At 39.9% G+C, this 20,146-nt stretch overlaps 1 long non-coding RNA gene across 1 annotated transcript; it reads left to right on the forward strand.

Annotated features, from left to right (window-relative positions):
* Window positions 1-2,688: 2,688 nt before the first annotated feature.
* Window positions 2,689-16,819, forward strand: LOC142742488 (uncharacterized). The gene is made up of 3 exons (XR_012881392.1): window positions 2,689-2,805; window positions 12,683-12,772; window positions 16,612-16,819. It is a non-coding gene; the product is annotated as an uncharacterized LOC142742488 (long non-coding RNA).
* Window positions 16,820-20,146: the final 3,327 nt, after the last annotated feature.

A 20,146-nucleotide genomic window follows, 5' to 3' on the forward strand; every position in this document is an offset into this window, starting at 1 on the left:
AGGCATCACTGAATATTATAATAATAATAATTTACAGGTAGCACTTCAACTATGTGTCAGGTCATAGCCAAAAAAACAAAAGGAGTGCATAAACCTAGCTTTTTGTATATACCAAGTGATAGTGCTAAGTAATAAATCACCACTTGTGATGTGGGATCATCATTACTAGAAATCCGATTGACCTTCTAATGAACTTTTGTAACAGATGGCCCCCTATGGGACTGGCTATACATGACACCCATGGTTTTGATGCTTTTGTTACAGAGTATGACATAAAAAGCTAGCCTCACTTTGAGTTACTGGTTACATTTTGCTGGAAGCAAGCAATGGAAATTCAAAATTAGTTATGTAGCCTCAACCTTTATCACAGTGTTCAAATACATCAGCATTTACAAGGAATACTATTTATACATGATTCCATTAGGTTATTTATTCTCAACAATTACCAGATATTAATGCAAAATCTCTACAATTCTATGTACCGTACATCGCCAGGAAAAAACAAGGAAAAGTCGATCCAGCGCTGTTTGGTGCTTCAAAAGGGAATCCGTGTTCCCATTTTTATTATAGTAGAAAAAGATAAAAAATGAATGAATAGACGCAGTAGCGAGGCAGTTTCAAATGAAGTTTTCTGAAGCCTACGCGTTTCAAACACTATCAGTGTTCTTAATCATGGCTAGTAAATACTAGTAGATACTAGCCATGATTAAGAACACTGATAGTGTTTGAAACGCGTAGGCTTCAGCAAACTTCATTTGAAACTGCCTCGCTACTGCGTCTATTCATTCATTTTTTTATCTTTTCTACTATAATAAAAATGGGAACACTGATTCCCTTTTAAAGCACCAAACAGCGCTGGATCGACTTTTCCTTGTTTTTTCCTGTAACTTACCGTGGGCCGTCACGGAGATACGGGCGAAGTTTGAGTGCAGGACGCAGGACTGGTGAGCTGGAGGTTTCCTCCCCTTGTTCTTTCTACCGTACATTGACAAAGAATCATTTAATAACTTAACCATTTTCTCTAATAGGAAAATTAATTATTTAGTCTTACCATTGGCAATCTTTTATGCAATCCACGTGGCATAAAAGCAATTGCCATCTGAGAGGTGTTCTTTTGGATTAAAGGAGGCAGTTTATTTAGCTATTATGGGAAGGATAAAAGAGGACGATTGGTTTTATCTGGGATAGAATAATGCATATGGTCATATTACAGCTCTGTGCAAGCTCTGAATTGTACAAAGTCGTCATACAGCAACCATAGAATGAGATTTGCGCCCCCCCCCCCCGCCCCCCGTACCTCCACATGACTGATTCCATATGAAGGTTTTTCTGTGGGATACATATGGAACATCTCAGAAGTATTGCTTCTACAAGAGGATACCTCTGTGCAATGTGCCATATGGAGGCACCATACAGCGGCACACAGAGTGCCTACATATGCCGTTTTTTATGGGCCCTTAAACTGTATTAATTGTGTTCTGAAAGTTGAAACTTACCAATATTTTAGAAAGCAGAATAAAATATATTATAATTGTTCTTAATTCATAAAATATTACCTACTGATTGTAGTTTCAAAGCATTTGACTAAAGTTCGAAAAGAAAAATGCCTCACCTCGTAATTAGACAAAAACTATCAAAAAACATATATGAATATTTACCTAAGTCATATAATTTTATTGCTGTACATTTGGCACATTTCTATAGGATAAGAGGCTTATCATTTCATAGATAATAGTATAGCAACATGGCAAAGTTTTATCAGTTCCTCTACTTTCTATTTTAGTGCAGAGTTTATGATCTCCATTGTAATTATTACCCATGCATCCTCTTTTATCCGTCCACTTTGTGTCATTATATACGTAGGTCATGGTTTTGCCAGTTTTACGCAATGTCTTTGTTGGAGTATAAACATGTAACTAGGATAGCTCTAAATTCTGGATATAAAATGTTTCTTAGTTGCTATTATCAAAGTGTAATTTACTTAATTATATGGAGAGACCACATTAAGTTGTGAAAAGTGTCAAAGGAAGAGAGGACAGCTGCTTCTGACAAGACATATGAGCAATAGCATGGGGGTGTAACTCAAGATACTGTAAATAGGCAGAACTACTTCCTTTGTGGTAATTGGAGATAAATCACTATACTGTGCTCAGCAAGAATAAACATATCTAGAGTGACTCAGTGTATTTGTGGCCGAACCCTTATTGCCCGTTGTTCTAGGATTATAATAGCATAGGTGAGGCTTAAACTATGAATATGTGTCTATGCAATAGTTTTCCATAACACATATTAGTGGTTAAGTGGAACAGGGCAAACATGTATAAAGCCAAACTCACCATTGAGAATACTTCTAACTGATCATTCTACTTGAAGTAATACTATTAAAGCAAATAACAATGAGTTAAAGCGACCGTCCAGTCTTAGGACAAAATTATAAGTGTGATGAGGTATATGGAGTAATACTATCTGGTGCCCTCCAGTTGTGCCCCTCTGCCGTGGATCTGCCAGGTCGCCCCTGTGTTGTCTCAAAATGGCCACAGCGCTTCTCAGACTGAGTCTAAGGCACTCCCTCTATTCACGGATTGTACAGAAATGCTCACGTGATCAGCTCTGGCCAATCCGAGAACAGCGGGAGTGTCTCAGACTCGTAGTCTGAGAAGCACTGCAGCCATTTTGGGACAACACAGAGGGGACCCTAAAATGGCGGATCCACGGCAGAGGGGCAGAACTGGAGGGCACCAAGTGATACTCTATATATCCTATCATATTTAAAATGTTGTCCCGGGACTGGAGGGTTAATTTAAGGTTAATTTCTGTCGATTTGTATAGTATATAGACAAACAAGCATGCTCTCTATCTAAACTGAAAATATGCTATAGCTACATTGGATTTGAAAAAATGTGTACATTTGAAAGCTTTATAACTTGTGGCTTTACTTAAACTGATCTTAAAGCGCTTTGGACAATCCCAAATTGTTAGGGTCCTTTTACACGGCCCGAAGTTGACCGTGTAAACAAGCACCGATCTACGAGACAGCTCGTTGACTCGCGCTTGTTGCTCTTTCGCAAGGAGCTATTATGGAGACAATTGCTTATTACTCCGATATATATATGTAATATCTGGGGAAACCTAGCAAACATTTTCCTGCAGCAACACCACAGATAACGCCAACAATTATCTAATGTGGATTCACATCTAAAGAGTATCTATCACCAAAATGCAATTTTTCTATGTTTCTGCGCTAATCATGTTAGAAGTATATGATAAATATATTCTGTACTATAAAGTTATTGTCCTCACGTAACATACTTTGATCCTCCTGACTTTCATCTGTGTATCTTAATCAAATTGGCTTAGGGGTTTTTAGAATACATAATTTAGTGACACTCTACAAGCCTATTGATATGCAATGTGATCTGTTGTTCACTTCTGTGCAGTCAACTTTCAATATGATTGGTCAAAAACATCACTGAAACTTCAGCCTTTAGACTCATTCAAAGATACATACACCCTTTAGACTCATTCATTTCTATCTAAAATGTTCTGAAAAAAGCTCAACATACTGTAACACTAAAGGCAGAACATCTCACTTAATTATAACCTTTCATGGGAATATATTATAATATACTGTATAATTGATGATAATAATAATAATAATAATAATAATAATAATAAAAAAAAAAAAACAGTTACACTTTAGGAACACACAAGAAATGAAAAAAATCCCAGCTCAGGGCAGTCAGAAAAAGTGTGGCATTATCACCAGGTAGTCAAATACAGTAGTCTAGCTAGTAGGATACTTGCTGATGATACACTGGTGAATTCATCTTTGGTAATTATGGGTGTACACATAGAAATTTTGGCTATAATCCAACTGAAATTAACTGGTAATAATGGATAAATGTCAGAGAGAAAAATAATTGGACCTATTATGCCTACAACTAAACCTGCTAAAATAATTTCAGTCCCTTATTATATCATTATAACATATAACCAGTGAACAGATACAAATATTCCAGTATGGGAATGTCAAGATTTTATTTTGCTGTTCTCCATTTATTCTCCAAAATTTGTATATGAAAAGTTGCATTTTTCAACCTGTATAGTTAGCCAATAAATGGTACTATGAACTTTTTGCTTTCATTGATGGCTAACACAATAAAATACTCAGCTACTGTTTATGCAGAAAATATTTTATTGTGTACAGTTAAGCTCATAATGGTGTTAAACAGCTGATATGAAAGAGCCTCAACCTTCAGTTGAAAGTCTAATTTGTATAATATACTTCCACTTTAAGAAACATCTGACAACAAACTACAACGGTATTTACTTGTATTTCTAAACTCCTACTGTTTTGAACACCAAGCAAACAGAACACTTAGCACCCATCTGTAAATACAACAGTTCACGTCTAAAATCCTTTTAAGTGTTTGCCAGCAATTGTTACCTTGTATTTACATTACGACGGTCAAACAACTGTTTTTTGTTCTTTAAACAGGAAATGCAGAGAATTATTATTTTGCATGACTTAAGACTTATTGCAAATTTCTAACACCGCCAATCGTGAAATTGTTACAACCATAACATGAATGTTGACATCAATACAACTATTCGCATAATATTAACCATTTTTTTCATGTATACTGTATGTTCATAATCAGTAATAAAGTACTATAGGTAGAAATCAGTAGGCAAACCTTTACAAGTTACAATTCAATAGTATTACACAAAAGAGAACAATTATTTTTATGTATGAATGATCACTTATTACTAGTGATAAAATATATTTTTATTAATCGCTGATTGCTTTGTGCATCTACATTAGGCAATTATAATTACGAATGCATAGAATAGTTTGGCTCTAATTGATGGGTCTGATTAGTTAAATAAAAAGGGATTGTATTTGTTTAAGAGCAAAAGTATCATTTCTGAGCTTTTTGACTGTCTACAGGGAGTACAGATTTTCACTAAGCTTAACTTACATGGCGCATATAATTTAATTGGAATTTGTGAAGGGGATGAATGGAAAACTGCATTTAATTTTTAGAGATGGACACTTTGAGTCCTCAGTCATGCCTTTCGATCTGCTCCAGCTGTTTACCAAGAATTTGTTAATTACATTTACTGTGATCTTCTTTACAGTTGTGTGGTGGTGTATTTGGATGATATTATCATTTTCTCCCCAGATCTCAACAGTCATCACAAACAAGTGAGATGTGTCCTGCAGCGTCTCAGAGAGAATCATCTTTATACCAAGCTGGAGAAGTGTCTTTTTGAAAGATCCAGTTTACCTTTCTTATGTTAAATCATTTCTGATCAGACTTCAAAAGGTTTGAGCCAAATTATCCACAGTACTCAAGTGGCCTTGTCATCTGTAATTATATCTCGCCTGTCCACGTCTGCCGCAACAGAGACTTCTCTGGAGGTAGTGACCTGAGGATTAGCGGCAAAGTCCACATCTTTGTATGGAAGTTAAAGGGTTTAAACCAAGAAATCCCTTAGACCCTCTGCTACCCAGGTTTTGCTCCTCTCCATATCCATTGGCAACACAGAGGGTTCACACAATACTCTGTTGGCCCTGTGACAGTCAACAATATCTACAGGCTGTAACGTCTATGGCCAGGGGCCGTCGTTCAGACTTACCCTCTGACGGCCCCGGCCATGGACATCTGTCTTCGCGGCATCAGCTCCCTCCAGGGAGACGCCGGCACTCACTTCCGGGTCCTCGGACTGTTTCCCGCAGGGCACGTGCGCACGGCCTTAAAGGGCCAGTACGCGTCCAGCAGTCACCCATCAATAATTAGCCCAAATGGCTGCTGGACTATAATAAGGGGCTCTGCCCACTTGTTCCTCGCCTGAGCATTGTTGTTTACCTAAGTTTGTCTTGCAAATGGTCTCCCAGTGTTTCCTAGTTCCCAGTGTTACCCGTTCCTGCTGCCTGTACCCTGTATCCCGTGCTATCGTACCTGCTGATAAAGTCAAGTCGTGTCTTCCGCTGCATCCACGGTGTCACCTGCTGATAAAGTCAAGTCGTGTCTTCCGCTGCATCCACGGTGCCACCCACTGTGAAAGTCAAGTCGTGCTCCAGCTACTGTCTACATTGCCTCAGGTACCCGTTCTGAACTATAGACATTGTTTTGTACCTTGTTGGCCAGCTGCTACCCCACTACGCGGTACGGCCCAGTGGGTCCACACCCCGCACCGTGACACAGGCTCTGTGACAATAATGTTCCAAGGACAGGCTGAGGTTGCACCAATATAGGAAATCTGTTGGCCATATGTTATTAAATAATAATGGCAAATTAATACAATTGAAATTGCATCAAATCTCTGAGGCTCCCTAGTAACACTTGTCACGAGAGTCCTACTTTTGCTCTTAAAGCTCTGTATAAAACACATTTAATTTGCATTGTATTGAAAGAGAGGACAAAATACTTTTGTTAATGGTCTACAAAGGTCATCCTATATTCTTCCCTCAGTATTTCACAATGTTTTCTGTTATTAAGTAAGTAGTGTTACAGTGAAGTAAATAAGTATTTGATCCCTTGCTGATTTTGTAAGTTTGCCCACTGTCAAAGACATGAACAGTCTAGAATTTTTAGGCTAGGTTAATTTTACCAGTGAGAGATAGATTATATAAAAAAAAACAACAGAAAATCACATAGTCAAAATTATATATATTTATTTGCATTGTGCACAGAGAAATAAGTATTTGATCCCTTTGGCAAACAAGACTTGGTGGCAAAACCCTTGTTGGCAAGCACAGCAGTCAGACTTTTTTTGTAGTTGATGATGAGGTTTGCACACATGTTAGATGGAATTTTGGCCCACTCCACTTTGCAGATCATCTGTAAATCATTAAGATTTCGAGGCTGTCGCTTGGCAACTCGGATCTTCAGCTCCCTCCATAAGTTTTCGATGGGATTAATGTGCTTCTTTTTGAGCCACTCCTTTGTTGCCTTGGCTGTATGTTTCGGGTCATTGTCGTGCTGGAAGACCCAGCCACGAGCCATTTTTAATGTCCTGGTGGAGGGAAGGAGGTTGTCACTCAGGATTTGACGGTACATGGCTCCATCCATTCTCCCATTGATGCGGTGAAGTAGTCCTGTGCCCTTAGCAGAGAAACACCCCCAAAACATAATGTTTCCACCTCCATGCTTGACAGTGGGGACGGTGTTCCTTGGGTCATAGGCAGCATTTCTCTTCCTCCAAACACGGCGAGTTGAGTTAATGCCAAAGTGCTCAATTTTAGTCTCATCTGACCATAACACCTTCTCCCAATCACTCTCAGAATCATCCAGATGTTCATTTGCAAACTTCAGACGGGCCTGTACATGTGCCTTCTTGAGCAGGGGGACCTTGCGGGCACTGCAGGATTGTAATCCATTACGGCGTAATGTGTTACCAATGGTTTTCTTGGTGACTGTGGTCCCAGCTTCCTTGAGATCATTAACAAGTTCCCCCCGTGTAGTTTTCGGCTGAGCTCTCACGTTCCTCAGGATCAAGGATACCCCACGAGGTGAGATTTTGCATGGAGCCCCAGTTCGATGTCGATTGACAGTCATTTTGTATGTCCTCCATTTTCTTACTATTGCACCAACAGTTGTCTCCTTCTCACCCAGCGTCTTACTTATGGTTTTGTAGCCCATTCCAGCCTTGTGCGGGTCTATGATCTTGTCCCTGACATCCTTAGAAAGCTCTTTGGTCTTGCCCATGTTGTAGAGGTTAGAGTCAGACTGATTAATTGAGTCTGTGGACAGGAGTCTTTTATACAGGTGTCCATTTAAGACAGCTGTCTGTAATGCAGGCACCAAGTTGATTTGGAGTGTGTAACTGGTCTGGAGGAGGCTGAACTCTTAATGGTTGGTAGGGGATCAAATACTTATTTCTCTGTGCACAATGCAAATAAATATATATAATTTTGACAATGTGATTTTAAGTTTTTTTTTAATATAATCTATCTCTCACTGGTAAAATTAACCTAGCCTAAAAATTCTAGACTGTTCATGTCTTTGACAGTGGGCAAACTTACAAAATCAGCAAGGGATCAAATACTTATTTCCTTCACTGTATATAGTGGATGTCACAAAAATTACTTGACCACAAAAACAATAGCTGCACTGTGTGACACCCATGGCCGAGGACCGTCGGGATTACTCACCCCCCCCCCCCGATGTCCGCAGCCATGGATCAGTAAGCTTTGGCCCGCATCTCCTCCTCAGGAGACGCCAGCGCTCACCTCTGCTTCACTCTGCTGTGTCCCGTAGGGCTCGTGCCCGGTCTTAAAGGGCCAGCCTGCGTACCTGAAAAGTATGTTAAATTAGCCCATGATCACCCTGGACTATAAGAAGGGCCCTGCCCCTTCCTTCATTGCCTGAGCGTTGTTGTGTCTATCCGTGTTAGTCTTTGCAAATGGTCCTTTAGTGGTTTCCAGTTCCCAGTGTTCCCGTACCTGCTAGCTGTATCCCGTATCCTGTGCTATCTTGTTCCTGTGCCATTGAGAGTTGGAGTCGTGTTGTGCCGTATACTACGCCTTCCATGTTACACCACGCCTGGTGTCTGCCTGCTGCCAAGGTCCCATCCGAGCCTACCATCGCTACTGCCTGAATTACCACAGGTACCCTTATTCGAACTATAGTCATTGACTTGGTATCCTGTTGGCCAGCTGCTATCCCGCTACGGCGGTACGGCCCAGTGGGTCCATATATCCACAGATCGTGACATATTGTGGCTATTGAAACGGGTTCTCATGAAGGCAACCCGTTTTTAAATAGAAGCTGGGTTCTCTAACCCTCGGCAAACAGCTATTATATATGCCGGCCATGGACAGGGGTTGCCGTGGTGAGATAACCCCTTTAAGTCTCTGTTCACAACAGGCTTATAGTGTACATACAGAGTTTTGAAGTTTATTTCCCCCTCCCAAAAAGTAACATGTTTGAAGTCAGACCGAGAGACTAGAGATTGGACAGAACCAATCTCCCCTAATTTAGTAAATGAATGACCCCTGATAGAGGAACCTATTATGAAAAACTATAATAAACTTTTATAGAGGTTATTTTCTTGAGGGAATGTATTTTCAGATTCCCATGTGGGCAGGCAACTTGACTTAATAAAACAATATCGTAATTGTTATTTTATGTTTTCAAAACATATTGTGCTTTTTTTTTTAGCATTCCCCACAGGATGTTACAGAGTAAACTGAAACCGACTAGCAACAACAGGGATTATTATGGACAAATAAAAATTTGAACTACATTTGTTATAATGCAGGTTTCTCAAAAGAAACAGAGCAAACTTCCAATGGCTTTAAGGGGGTTTTACACTGGCCAATTCTCGGGCAGACGAGCGTTCATAGAATGCTCGCTGCCGATAATTGCCTGTGTAAACAGGGCAGCGATCAGCAGATGAACGAGCAAACGCTCGATCATCTGCTGAACGTATCATTTAAAAAAAGTTAAATATTATCGTTGTCGACATGATAATAACATATGGGGACGAGCGATCGGAGTAACGACCGCTCTTCCCCATCCATAGCTTCGTGTGACAGGAGCAAATGAGCGCCGATCAGCGATTATCGGCCGGTGTAAAAGGGCCTCAAGTCTCATTTAAATGCAGCGTGTTTACTCAATGATTTGACCCAGATATCTGAGAGTGAGTGTTATATTGAAATATTTTTGTGGTCAGAGAGAAGTTGGTTGATAATCCACAATATATTATATTCTTTGATAGGATTGTGCACATTAAGTCCCTGAACGTGGAGTACTTATTGTATTAATTGAACACCACATTACAGTGTATATATAGATATAATCTCCATAAACAAGTGTAACTGTGTTAATACATGCCATTTTTTATATTATACTGAACCTTAATTACATGTATTATGCCTCATTTACAATTCCGCTGGTTGCTATTGGAAACAGATGATTCCCTCATTATTAACCACATTCCTAACAGTTTACACGGATCATTTATTGTCACAATTCATTGACTCTCGAGTGATCGTGACCATAATTGGCCAGTGTAAATTCCCCTTATTCCCTAGATTCCTATTGCATGACTGAAAACAGAGCTCTTGAAAACCGTCAAGAATTGTTTCACAAAGTATAATGGAAATTGTATAACTTTTCATTATGCAAAAAACAACAGCATTTATCTACTGAAACAATATTACCTCTTAACCCCTTAGTGACCAGCCTAATTTAGGCTTTAATGACAAGCAATTTTTTTGGTTTTCCCATCGTCTCATTTAAAGAACTATAACTTTTTTATTTTTCCGTTGACATAACTGTAGGAGGACTTTTTTTTGCAGGATTAGTTGTATTTTTTAATGGCACCATTTTAGGGTACATAATATTTTTTAATGAACTTTTATTAACTTTTTTTGGGGGGAATAGAAAAATAAACAGCAATTCTGCCATTATTCTATGTGTTTTAAATTTACGCTGCTCACCGTGTGGTATAAATAACATGTTACCTTTATTCTATGGGTCGGTATGATTACGATGATACCACATATGTAGAGTTTTTTTTTATGTTTTACGACTTTTGCACAATAAAAACACTTTTTAAACTAAAATTATTTGTTTTTGCATCGTCACATTCCAAGAGCCATAACTTTATTATTTTTCCGTCAATGTGATATGTGAGCTTGTTCTTGGTGGGACGAGACGTAGTTTTCATTGGTACTTTTTTGGGGTTCATGGGTCTTATTAATTAACTTTTATTATTACTTTTTGGGGGGCCAATGGAAAAAAAAAGCAATTCCGCTATCGTTTTTTTTTTTGTTTTTTTTTACGGTGTTCATCTTGCGGTTTAATTTACATGTTAACTTTATTGTTTGGGTCATTGTGGTCGCGGTGATACCATATGTGTACTTTTATTTCTTTTTTACACTTTTACTAAAAAGAAACACTTTTTAATGAAAAAATGTTTTTGTTTTTTTAACTGTAATCTTTATTAATAATTTTTATTTAACATTAGTTACTTATTTTTCAGTCCCACTGGGGGACTTCACTGTACGATCTTTTGATCGCAGATATAAGGCTTTGGTAGACTTAGTCTACCAAAGCATTATTACCTGTCAGTGTAAAACTGACAGGCAATCTATTAAGCCGTGGGTCTGGCATGGCCTAATAGACATATAGCCAGGCCCCCGGCTGCTATGGCACCCTATCGGAGGCCCACGATTGCATTTGCGGGCCTCCGATGGGTGACAGAGGGAGCTCCCTCCCTCTGTATATGACTTAAATGCTGCGGACGCTATTGACCGCAGCATTTAAGGAGTTAAACGGCCGTGATCGAAGTAAACTTCAAACGCTACCGTTGGAGCAGGTGCCCAGCTGTCCCTTAGACAACCGAGCACCTACTCCAGCATGTACTCGTGCAAGAATTAGACTGTGCCACGGTGAAAAGTCGGCGGCCTAGCCTAAGGCTCCTTAGTGACCGCCGAGAAAAGGCGTATTAGTGGTCAATAAGGGGTTAAATGAGTGACTGCAGATTAAAAAACAAATGGATCTACGTATGTAATTGTTATTAAAACAACATATCGTATATTAGGGAATACTTTGTACTCTTATGTTATAAGGAAGAGAATTAGCACAGAAAGACCTAGATTTTTAGGGGAGAGTAAGATAAATGTGTTTTTTCACAACTAACAGCGACAATTGCGTCCCTTTTACAGCCTTCTTTAACACTTGTTATCAGGAAAAGCTATCGGCATCCGAAATTGGCCACAGCAGGGGAAAATGAGAATTACACTGTGTCCTTTCTAATGAATGGGCGACCATGTAATACATGGTAGTGCTGACCCCTCATGAGCAGAAGATGTCTTTTGTTTCTGGACAGTAGAGGGGTCCTGTGTGGGGTATCCACCTTGATGATATTTATATTCCGTATTAAGGACTGAAGGGATGGCCCCTTTATTAATGAGTAAAACTTTAGAGGTACTAGCTGTCAGTTTTTACTTCTAGTGTTTGCCTTCAACTAGATACAGGCTACTGTATAAGTTTCATGCTTCTTAGCACAAAGTAATACAAAGTATTGTGTTTCCTAGTGGCACAATGAAGATTGGTCAACAATGTTTCAGTGCACACCGGTTTCTGTAACATCACTCTATGTCACGCTGTACATAATACCATTTTAACTCTTGTATACTAGTATGAATCTTGAAGGAGTTCTTTACTCCAGAGCTTCACTTGAATTTCTTCGTTTACTAAGTGGTGTTACTTAATTTGAAATATTTTTATTCTTTATATGTTTACTGGGTCACAAATAGAAATAAATCAACTTGTAATCTCTGCCCACTTTCCTATTTAATGCTTAAGTTAAGTAAAACTCCACTTTTAAACGACATGAAATGTTAATAAACTTTGTAATAGTTTTTTTTACTAGTATTCTACTGATTTTAAGTTACATGATTTCTACATCTTATTAATGGGCCTCCATAAGATGTACCAGTGTGAAGTGTAGGCATTGTGCCAGTAGTCCTTACACAACAAATATTTTAAGGTAACCATAATTTAAATTATTCCCCATATATCAGTAGTGCCAGCGGTGATCAGAAACCTTTTAATGAATGCTATTACAGGAAAAAAAACCTCTGCACTGATCACTCTCAATTCATTGATGAAATCTGTATTCAGTGAGGCATAGATAAAATTTCTATTTTTGCTCACTAAAGGGATCAGGTTCCAGCTGCTGCCCATAGAAGTCTCTAAAGAGGGAAGAGACACAGGGAGAGAGACACAGGCAGACACTACTGCAGCTTCTAGTAAGTGTTTTAATGTCTCACCCCAGAGCTGGATTCACAGTTACACTGCTCATTACTGCTGTATAATGTCCTCCCTGATGCTGCTGCATCTGCTGCTGCTACTATATGTTTGATGTATAGAGATAGGGGGGCAAGATCTTCTAAATTTTCTGTGTGTTGTATGTAGGAGACATCATGGTAGCTAGTCTGTTCCCCCTCTGTAGTTGAGCTCAGGCAAACTGACAGTTGGAAACAGAGCCCATATATAATGGTCAGATATAGTGTTATTTCTCATGTACACACATATGACAGCTTATTCTGAAAAGACACCTGAAATGACAGTTACACTTTAAAAGGTAACTAAACCTTCAACAAACTTCTGACATGTCATAGTGACATGACTGAAGTTTTGATGAATGGGGCGCCGAGCACTGAGACCCCCATGATCACTACAATGAAGCGGCAGAAGTGCTCGGGTGAGCGCTGAACCGCTTGGTTTCTGATCGGCTTTTCTCTGGAAAGCCGTTGTAGCAGTGTATGGACTCATTTTACAAACAAAGTGACTCATATAGCAATTAAAGTAAGGGGCTAGGTGCTATGCAAGTAAAGCATCCTCCCTAAGTACCAAGAAAGGCAACTCCTATATATACATATATAAACTGGGGGAGAGAAAGGAGCATAAAAGCCAAATATTATAAAAATAAATAATTTTATTTAACACATAAATACACACAACATTATTAAAAGAAGGTACAAAAAGACAAGAAGACTCTGTAGTTCCAGTAAAGCACAACAAGAGAGACTCCATATTTTGGTCAAAGGGAAAGTTTCAGACATTCCAGTCTTTTTGTTCCTTCTTTTAATAATGTTGTGTGTATTTATGTGTTAAATAAAATTATTTATTTTTATAATATTTGGCTTTTATGCTCCTTTCTTTCCCCCAGTTTATATATGGACTCATTTTGTTGTACCATAAATATCTTCATTGTACTTTTTGCAAAACAATGTATTGAAAATCATAGCAAAACCATGGTAAAACTATAGCAAAAACCAGAGCAAAAGCTGCACTTGTGAACGGAGCTTTGAAGAGAATGTCCACCCTTTAACTTGTTTTTTTTTTTTTAATCAAACAGGTACAACTTTCTGTGATTATTAGGGCTTATTTAGACGAACGTGATATACGCCTCGCACGGACCTATGTTAGTCTATGGGGCCGTGAAGACAGTCAGTGATTTTTACGCAGCGCGTGTCTGCTGCGTAAAACTCACGACATGTCCTATATTTGTGTGTTTCTCGCGCATCATGCACCCATTGAAGTCAATGGGTGCGTGAAAATCACGCGCAGCACACGGAAGCACTTCCATGTGACGCGCGTGATTCGCGCAAGAGCAGTAAAAAGTATGAATGAAAACAGAAAAGCACCACGTGCTTTTTTGTTTACAAACATACAAACGGAGTGTCATAATGATGGCGGCTGTGCGAAAATCACGCAGCCACGCATCATATGGTGATGACACACGGAGCTGTTAAGTACCTTTTGCGCGCGCAAAAAGCTGCGTTTTTTTGGGCGCGCAAAAAGCACACACTCGTGTAAATCCAGCCTTAGGGCATGGCCACACGTAGCGGAATTCTTCTGCAACTGTCCGCATCAATGCCGCACAGAATCTGCGTTGCAGATTCTGTGGCGGATCTGCCCAAAATTGGCATTAAATTGATGCGGACTAGCCGCTGCGTATTGAGGTGAAAGTACTTCCCTTCTCTCTATCAGTGCAGGATAGAGAGAAGGGACAGTACTTTCCCTAGTAAAAGTAAAAGAATTTCATACTTACCGGCCGTTGTCTTGGTGACGCGTCCCTTTTTCGGCATCCAGCCCGATCTCCCTGAATGACACGGAAGTCGATGTGACCGCTGCAGCCTGTGATTGGCTGCAGCCATCACTTAGACTGAAACGTCATCCTGGGAAACCGGACTGGAGGAAGAAGCAGGGAGTTCTCGGTAAGTATGAACTTCTATTTTTTTTACAGGTTGCTGTATATTGTGATCGGTAGTCACTGTCCAGGGTGCTGAAACAGTTACTGCTGATCGCTTAACTCTTTCAGCACCCTGGACAGTGACTATTTACTGACGTCGCCTAGCAACGCTCCCGAAATTACGGGTGCACACACATAGTCACCCGTAATTATGAGTGCACACACGTAGTCACCCGTAATTACGGGTGCACACACGTAGTCACCCGTAATTATGGGAGCCCCATTGACTTCCTCAGTATGGCTGTAGACCTAGAAATACACATAGGTCCAGCCAGAATGAAGAAATGTCAAGTTTAAAAACCAATACGCTCCGCAGCACACATAACATCTACATTACATCTGCGGACTTCATTGCGGAACTTAGAATCTCCATTGAAGTCAATGGAGAAATTCTGCAATGAGTCCGCAAACAGTCCGCCACACGTCCGCAACAACCATTGTATGCTGCGGACACCAAATTCTGCACCGCAGCCTATGCTCCGCAGCGGAATTGTGCGCAACGTGTAAACGAACCCTACTAAAAAGCTGTGGAAGGCAATGGAGAAACGGGTCCGCTGCGGATTTCCGCTGCGGAGTGTCCGCAGCGGAATTCCAGAGCAAATCCGCTACGTGTGGCCATGCCCTTAATGTCATAAAATATTTATAGAGGAGTCGGAGCCTTCTTTTTTACACAGACGTCCAATTCCCCTGCATATACATAGAGTATGCAGTAAGCTCCTAAGCTCCCCACTAGTGGTTGCTGCATGGAGCCAGAATTTTATCATTTAACTCTGTCTATGCAGAGGATTTGATGTTCTATATGAAATTCTAGTTGAATAATTTATATGAAATTAATTAGCATAGAATCTTGGACCTAAAAATGAAATGATAGACATTCACTTCAAATGTAAACTGTGCTGTCTCAGTCTATCATGTGTACTATACTATTACTGCTTACGAAACGAATCTTGAATTTACCATTGCAGTAACACGATGTGGTCATTTAAGCATGGCCAAAATTTGTCAGTCATTAGACAATTGGGATGTTTGGTCCATGAAGCGTAACTGAAATCAAATCCTGTCATAACTGGGGTTATTGAGAGAGTTTGTCAAACAAATTAACTCTTTAGAAGTTAGGGTTAACAACAAATATTGACCTTTACCTAATTGCTACCATTAGCTCAAAATATATAAATGGGTTAAATGTACCCCTTGCAGTTAAATGGTCCCATACTTTAGTGATACAATTTTAATCTCAGTTTACAAAGATACTTTTAGCAATGAAGTGGATATATTTAGACTCTAATGTTCAAGCACAATGGCTGAATCCTTTTATAATGGGTTTTATCAAATGAAAGACGAGCAGTTAACTAGACATTATTAAAACCTTATTAGGTGTAACTTATTTTAAGGTGTCTTTATGTTTAGTTTGCATTGGAATTGTATGAAGCACCAAGGCTTTTATTAGGTGGTAACCAGACAGACTGTGATGCCCCATGTGGCATACACCTGGGTCTAGTGTCTCTCCGCTCACTGAGGCATAATGTGCTCTCTGTTTGGAAAATAAAGCCTTCAATGACTAAAGGAAGTTGAATTAAGCATGTCTGTGTGTGGGTAAGATGCTTTATCCAATGTAAATAAACATAGTATTTAGCCAGGAACGACACATGCTTGCTATAAACACTTTACATCTACTTGAATAGACCAGATGAACAAGACAATATAAATATAACATTGCTAACAGTATTAAGAAATGTTTCAATTTAAACAAATTTATTTTTACAAAGCTAAATATCAGACATGGCGTTATCTTATTTTTTATTAACACATTTTACTTCTGTGTTTTTACAGTTTAAGGTCAACGCAAATCTGAAATCAGGAACCAATGGAAACACAAGAATATAAATAGTCCAGAAGAAAAATTGGATGTAGTCAATGTTCCCTTATGTTCTTTCTTTCATTTGTAATTAAATATTTGACATTTGCTTGACAACCACATAAAATGTATTATGGAACAAATGTCAACATAGGATACACTAATGCACTGGAAAAATAAAACATCAGAACAAAAATGTCATTTCCTGTTTTAGAGCAATTGATTATAAAGCATCGTGGTCTGGTGTTTTGCAACCGCATGTTACAATTTGTAAAGACGAAAGCATATTCACATGCTAGCTTGTGTGAGCCTGGCCAGTCATGCATGATCCAATAGTAGCCAGCCCGAATGGTCATATTCAATATTCTGACAAATAGTTACAGTACTTGTTGCGCTCAACCAGCTTCCAGGATACAATATCAGTGAAGCAGTATCACTCTCCTCGACTTCCCAGGAATAAATGTCAATTCACACCGTTATATTGCTTCTCAAACAGGCACTGTGTCCCGGAATTTCCTGATGTCTCTCTGTCAGATGTTAAATTAGAGGACGAAAAGACCAACATAGTTCAATAAAGCTTAGAACAGCCGGAAGACCTTTAAGATGTTTTATAAGATACTCACAAATGAGCACTTCAAAATGGCATGTATACAAATGTAAAATCCACGTGGCATTACACATAGAATCTCTTGACCCCAGTTCCGAGCCCATTTGTGCTATTATGTCTACATCAGTAACTTTAAGTTCACCGGGGAAATGCGTTGGAACTTTTTAGTTTGGACTTGATCCCTGTATATGGGCGCAACTGTCACTCTACATCTAATGTTAGTTGAGTGCTAGCTTTATTGCTGGTTTAGGTGTGTTTTTGTGTATCTGTATATACATGATTGTACCCCCATCTCTCCTCTCCCTTTGATTAGTCTAGCCTTACTCTTTGGCTCTTTATGATATCTTTAGGGCTTAACAGAAGCTTCTAGGGACAGGTTGGTAATCGGGGTCACCCCTTTCGGAGCGGGTGGTCTTATTAGGAAAGGTGGTACTTGGGAGCACTAGGGTGTTTTGACATTACATATTATTGTCATCCCGGCTAAGTAAATTTTAATATTTAATAAAAGTTATATCTTATATTTTGATTATCATTTGGACCAGCTGACTCTTTGTCTGTAAACTATTGTTAAAAAGCTACATATAAGAAAGGTCACAATGACTTATACACGCTTCAGCCATAACATTAGAACCACTGAAAGGTGAAGTAAATAACATTGATTATTTTGTTACAATGGCACCTTTCTTTTACGTCATGAGAACGGCCGGGTTCATGTGCGTCGCTTACCTGGGGAAGAGTACCAGGATAAAGTATGGGCAGAAGGCCATTTGGCGGAGGCAGTGTGATGCTCTGGGCAATGTTCTACTGGGAAACGTTGGTTCCTAACATTTATGTGGATGTTACTTTGACCAAAGGCGTAGCTAGGTTCTCCAGCACCCGGGGCAAAGATTCAGTTTGGCCCCCCAAACCTCTTTCCCGACATCTCCTTCCCCCTCGCCATGTTTGTTTTCCCTAACAATCAATGAGGTGTAATTTTTTTCTCAATTTTTTTTATGTAACTCGAGCATAAAGCCATTTGTACATTTTACAAGCAATATAGTTCTATATACAGCACCAGAACAAGCTCATTACATATATACAACACCAGAACAAAGCTAATTACATATATACAGCACCAGAACAAAGCTCAGTACATATATACAACACCAGAACCAAACTCAGTACATATATACAGCTCCAAAAACAAGATCAGTACATATATACAGCACCAGAACCAAGCTCAGTACATATATACAGTGCCAGAACAAAGCTCAGTACATATATACAGTACTAGAACCAAGCTCAGTACATATATAAAACACCAGAACAAAGCCCAGTACATAAATACAACACCAGCACGAATACACCTAAATTTAGTGCAACCCCTGCAGTATAGGTTTGCACTAAATTGCATACAGCTCCCAGCATGGCCCAAACAATGATAAGGATATGCTGGAAGTTGCTGTTTCACACACAAAAAAAATTCAAACCACCCATCATCTCGCTGCAGATCATACAGTGACTACAGTACCGATTAGAGGCAGAATAAACATTTACATTAAGTGACTCACCGGTGACGATCTCAGATTCTAGTTGTTCTTTTTCTCTTTTTTTCTCCATCCGGTCCAGACCTCTATGATGACTTCTCCCGGCCACAGCCCATTTCTGCAGTTTGCAACTCAGATGTCTTCAGCTACTCACTGTTCAAACATTTCTTCACCTATAAACAAATATAAAGTTATTATGGTGCCTGGCACTTAAATATACTTAAATATAATAGCACCATACAATGTACCTCTAATTATAATAGCACCATATACTGTCCCTGATTATAATAGCACCTCTAATTCTAATAGCACCATAAACTGTGTCCCCCCCCACACACACACACATACACACCGTGCCCCCTGTAGATAGTGCCCCCCATAGAGCCCCAAGTAGATAGTGCCCTACATAGATCCCCCTGTAGATAGTGACCCCATAGAGCCCCTGTAGATAGTGCCCCACATACAGCCCCCTGTAGATAGTGTCCCACATATAGCCACCCCGGTAGATAGTGCCCACATATAGCCACCCCTGTAGATAGTGCCCCACATGTAGCCCCCCCCCAAGTAGATAGTGCCCCACATATAGTCCCCCTTTAGATAGTGCTCCACATATAGCCCATCCCTGTAGATAGTGCCCTACATATATCTCCCCCTATAAATAGTGTTCCACATGTAGCCCACCCCTGTATATAGTGCCTCACATATAGCTCCCCCTATAGTGCTCCATATATAGCCTACCCCTGTATATGGCCCCCTGTAGATAGAGCCGACCTCTGTCTATAGCCCCCCCTGTAGATAGAGCCGACCTCTGTATTTAGCCCCCTGAAGATAGAGCCTTCCCTCTGTAGATAGAGCCCCCCTGTAGATAATGTCACTTACATCTTTATTAGGATAAAAAACCCAAAAAACTTTACATACTCACCTTAATCCCGTTCCCGCGCCATCCATTTTCAATGCAGACCTGTTCTCTTCTGACATCCTTGCGCATTGTTGAAAGCTGCTGACTTACAGGGCAAGTCATTCTGCCCTGCCAATCAGTGCTTTTCATAGACGCAAGCGGCACAATGCCGTCATCGCGCCGCTTGCGTCTATGAAAGGCGCGGATTGGCAGGGCACTATGACTTGCTCTGTCAATCAGCACCTTTCAACGATGCAAGCGGCGCAAAGAGGTAATCTCACCGCTTTAGTCATTGAAAGACACTGAATGGCCGGGCACGGAACGTACCCGGCAGTTTATCACCTACAGTGCAGGAGGGGGTGGCGTCTGCTGGTTTCATTGGTGACGCCACCCCCTCAGAGAGGCAGCAGGCCGCCGTCATGGATGGTGTGCTCCTGGCGCCCCCCCACCTTCACTCTTAGTTGCGCAACGGTTTTTCC

The sequence above is a fragment of the Rhinoderma darwinii genome, chromosome 1 (assembly GCF_050947455.1).
Source record: "Rhinoderma darwinii isolate aRhiDar2 chromosome 1, aRhiDar2.hap1, whole genome shotgun sequence".
Taxonomy (NCBI): Eukaryota; Metazoa; Chordata; class Amphibia; order Anura; family Rhinodermatidae; genus Rhinoderma; species Rhinoderma darwinii.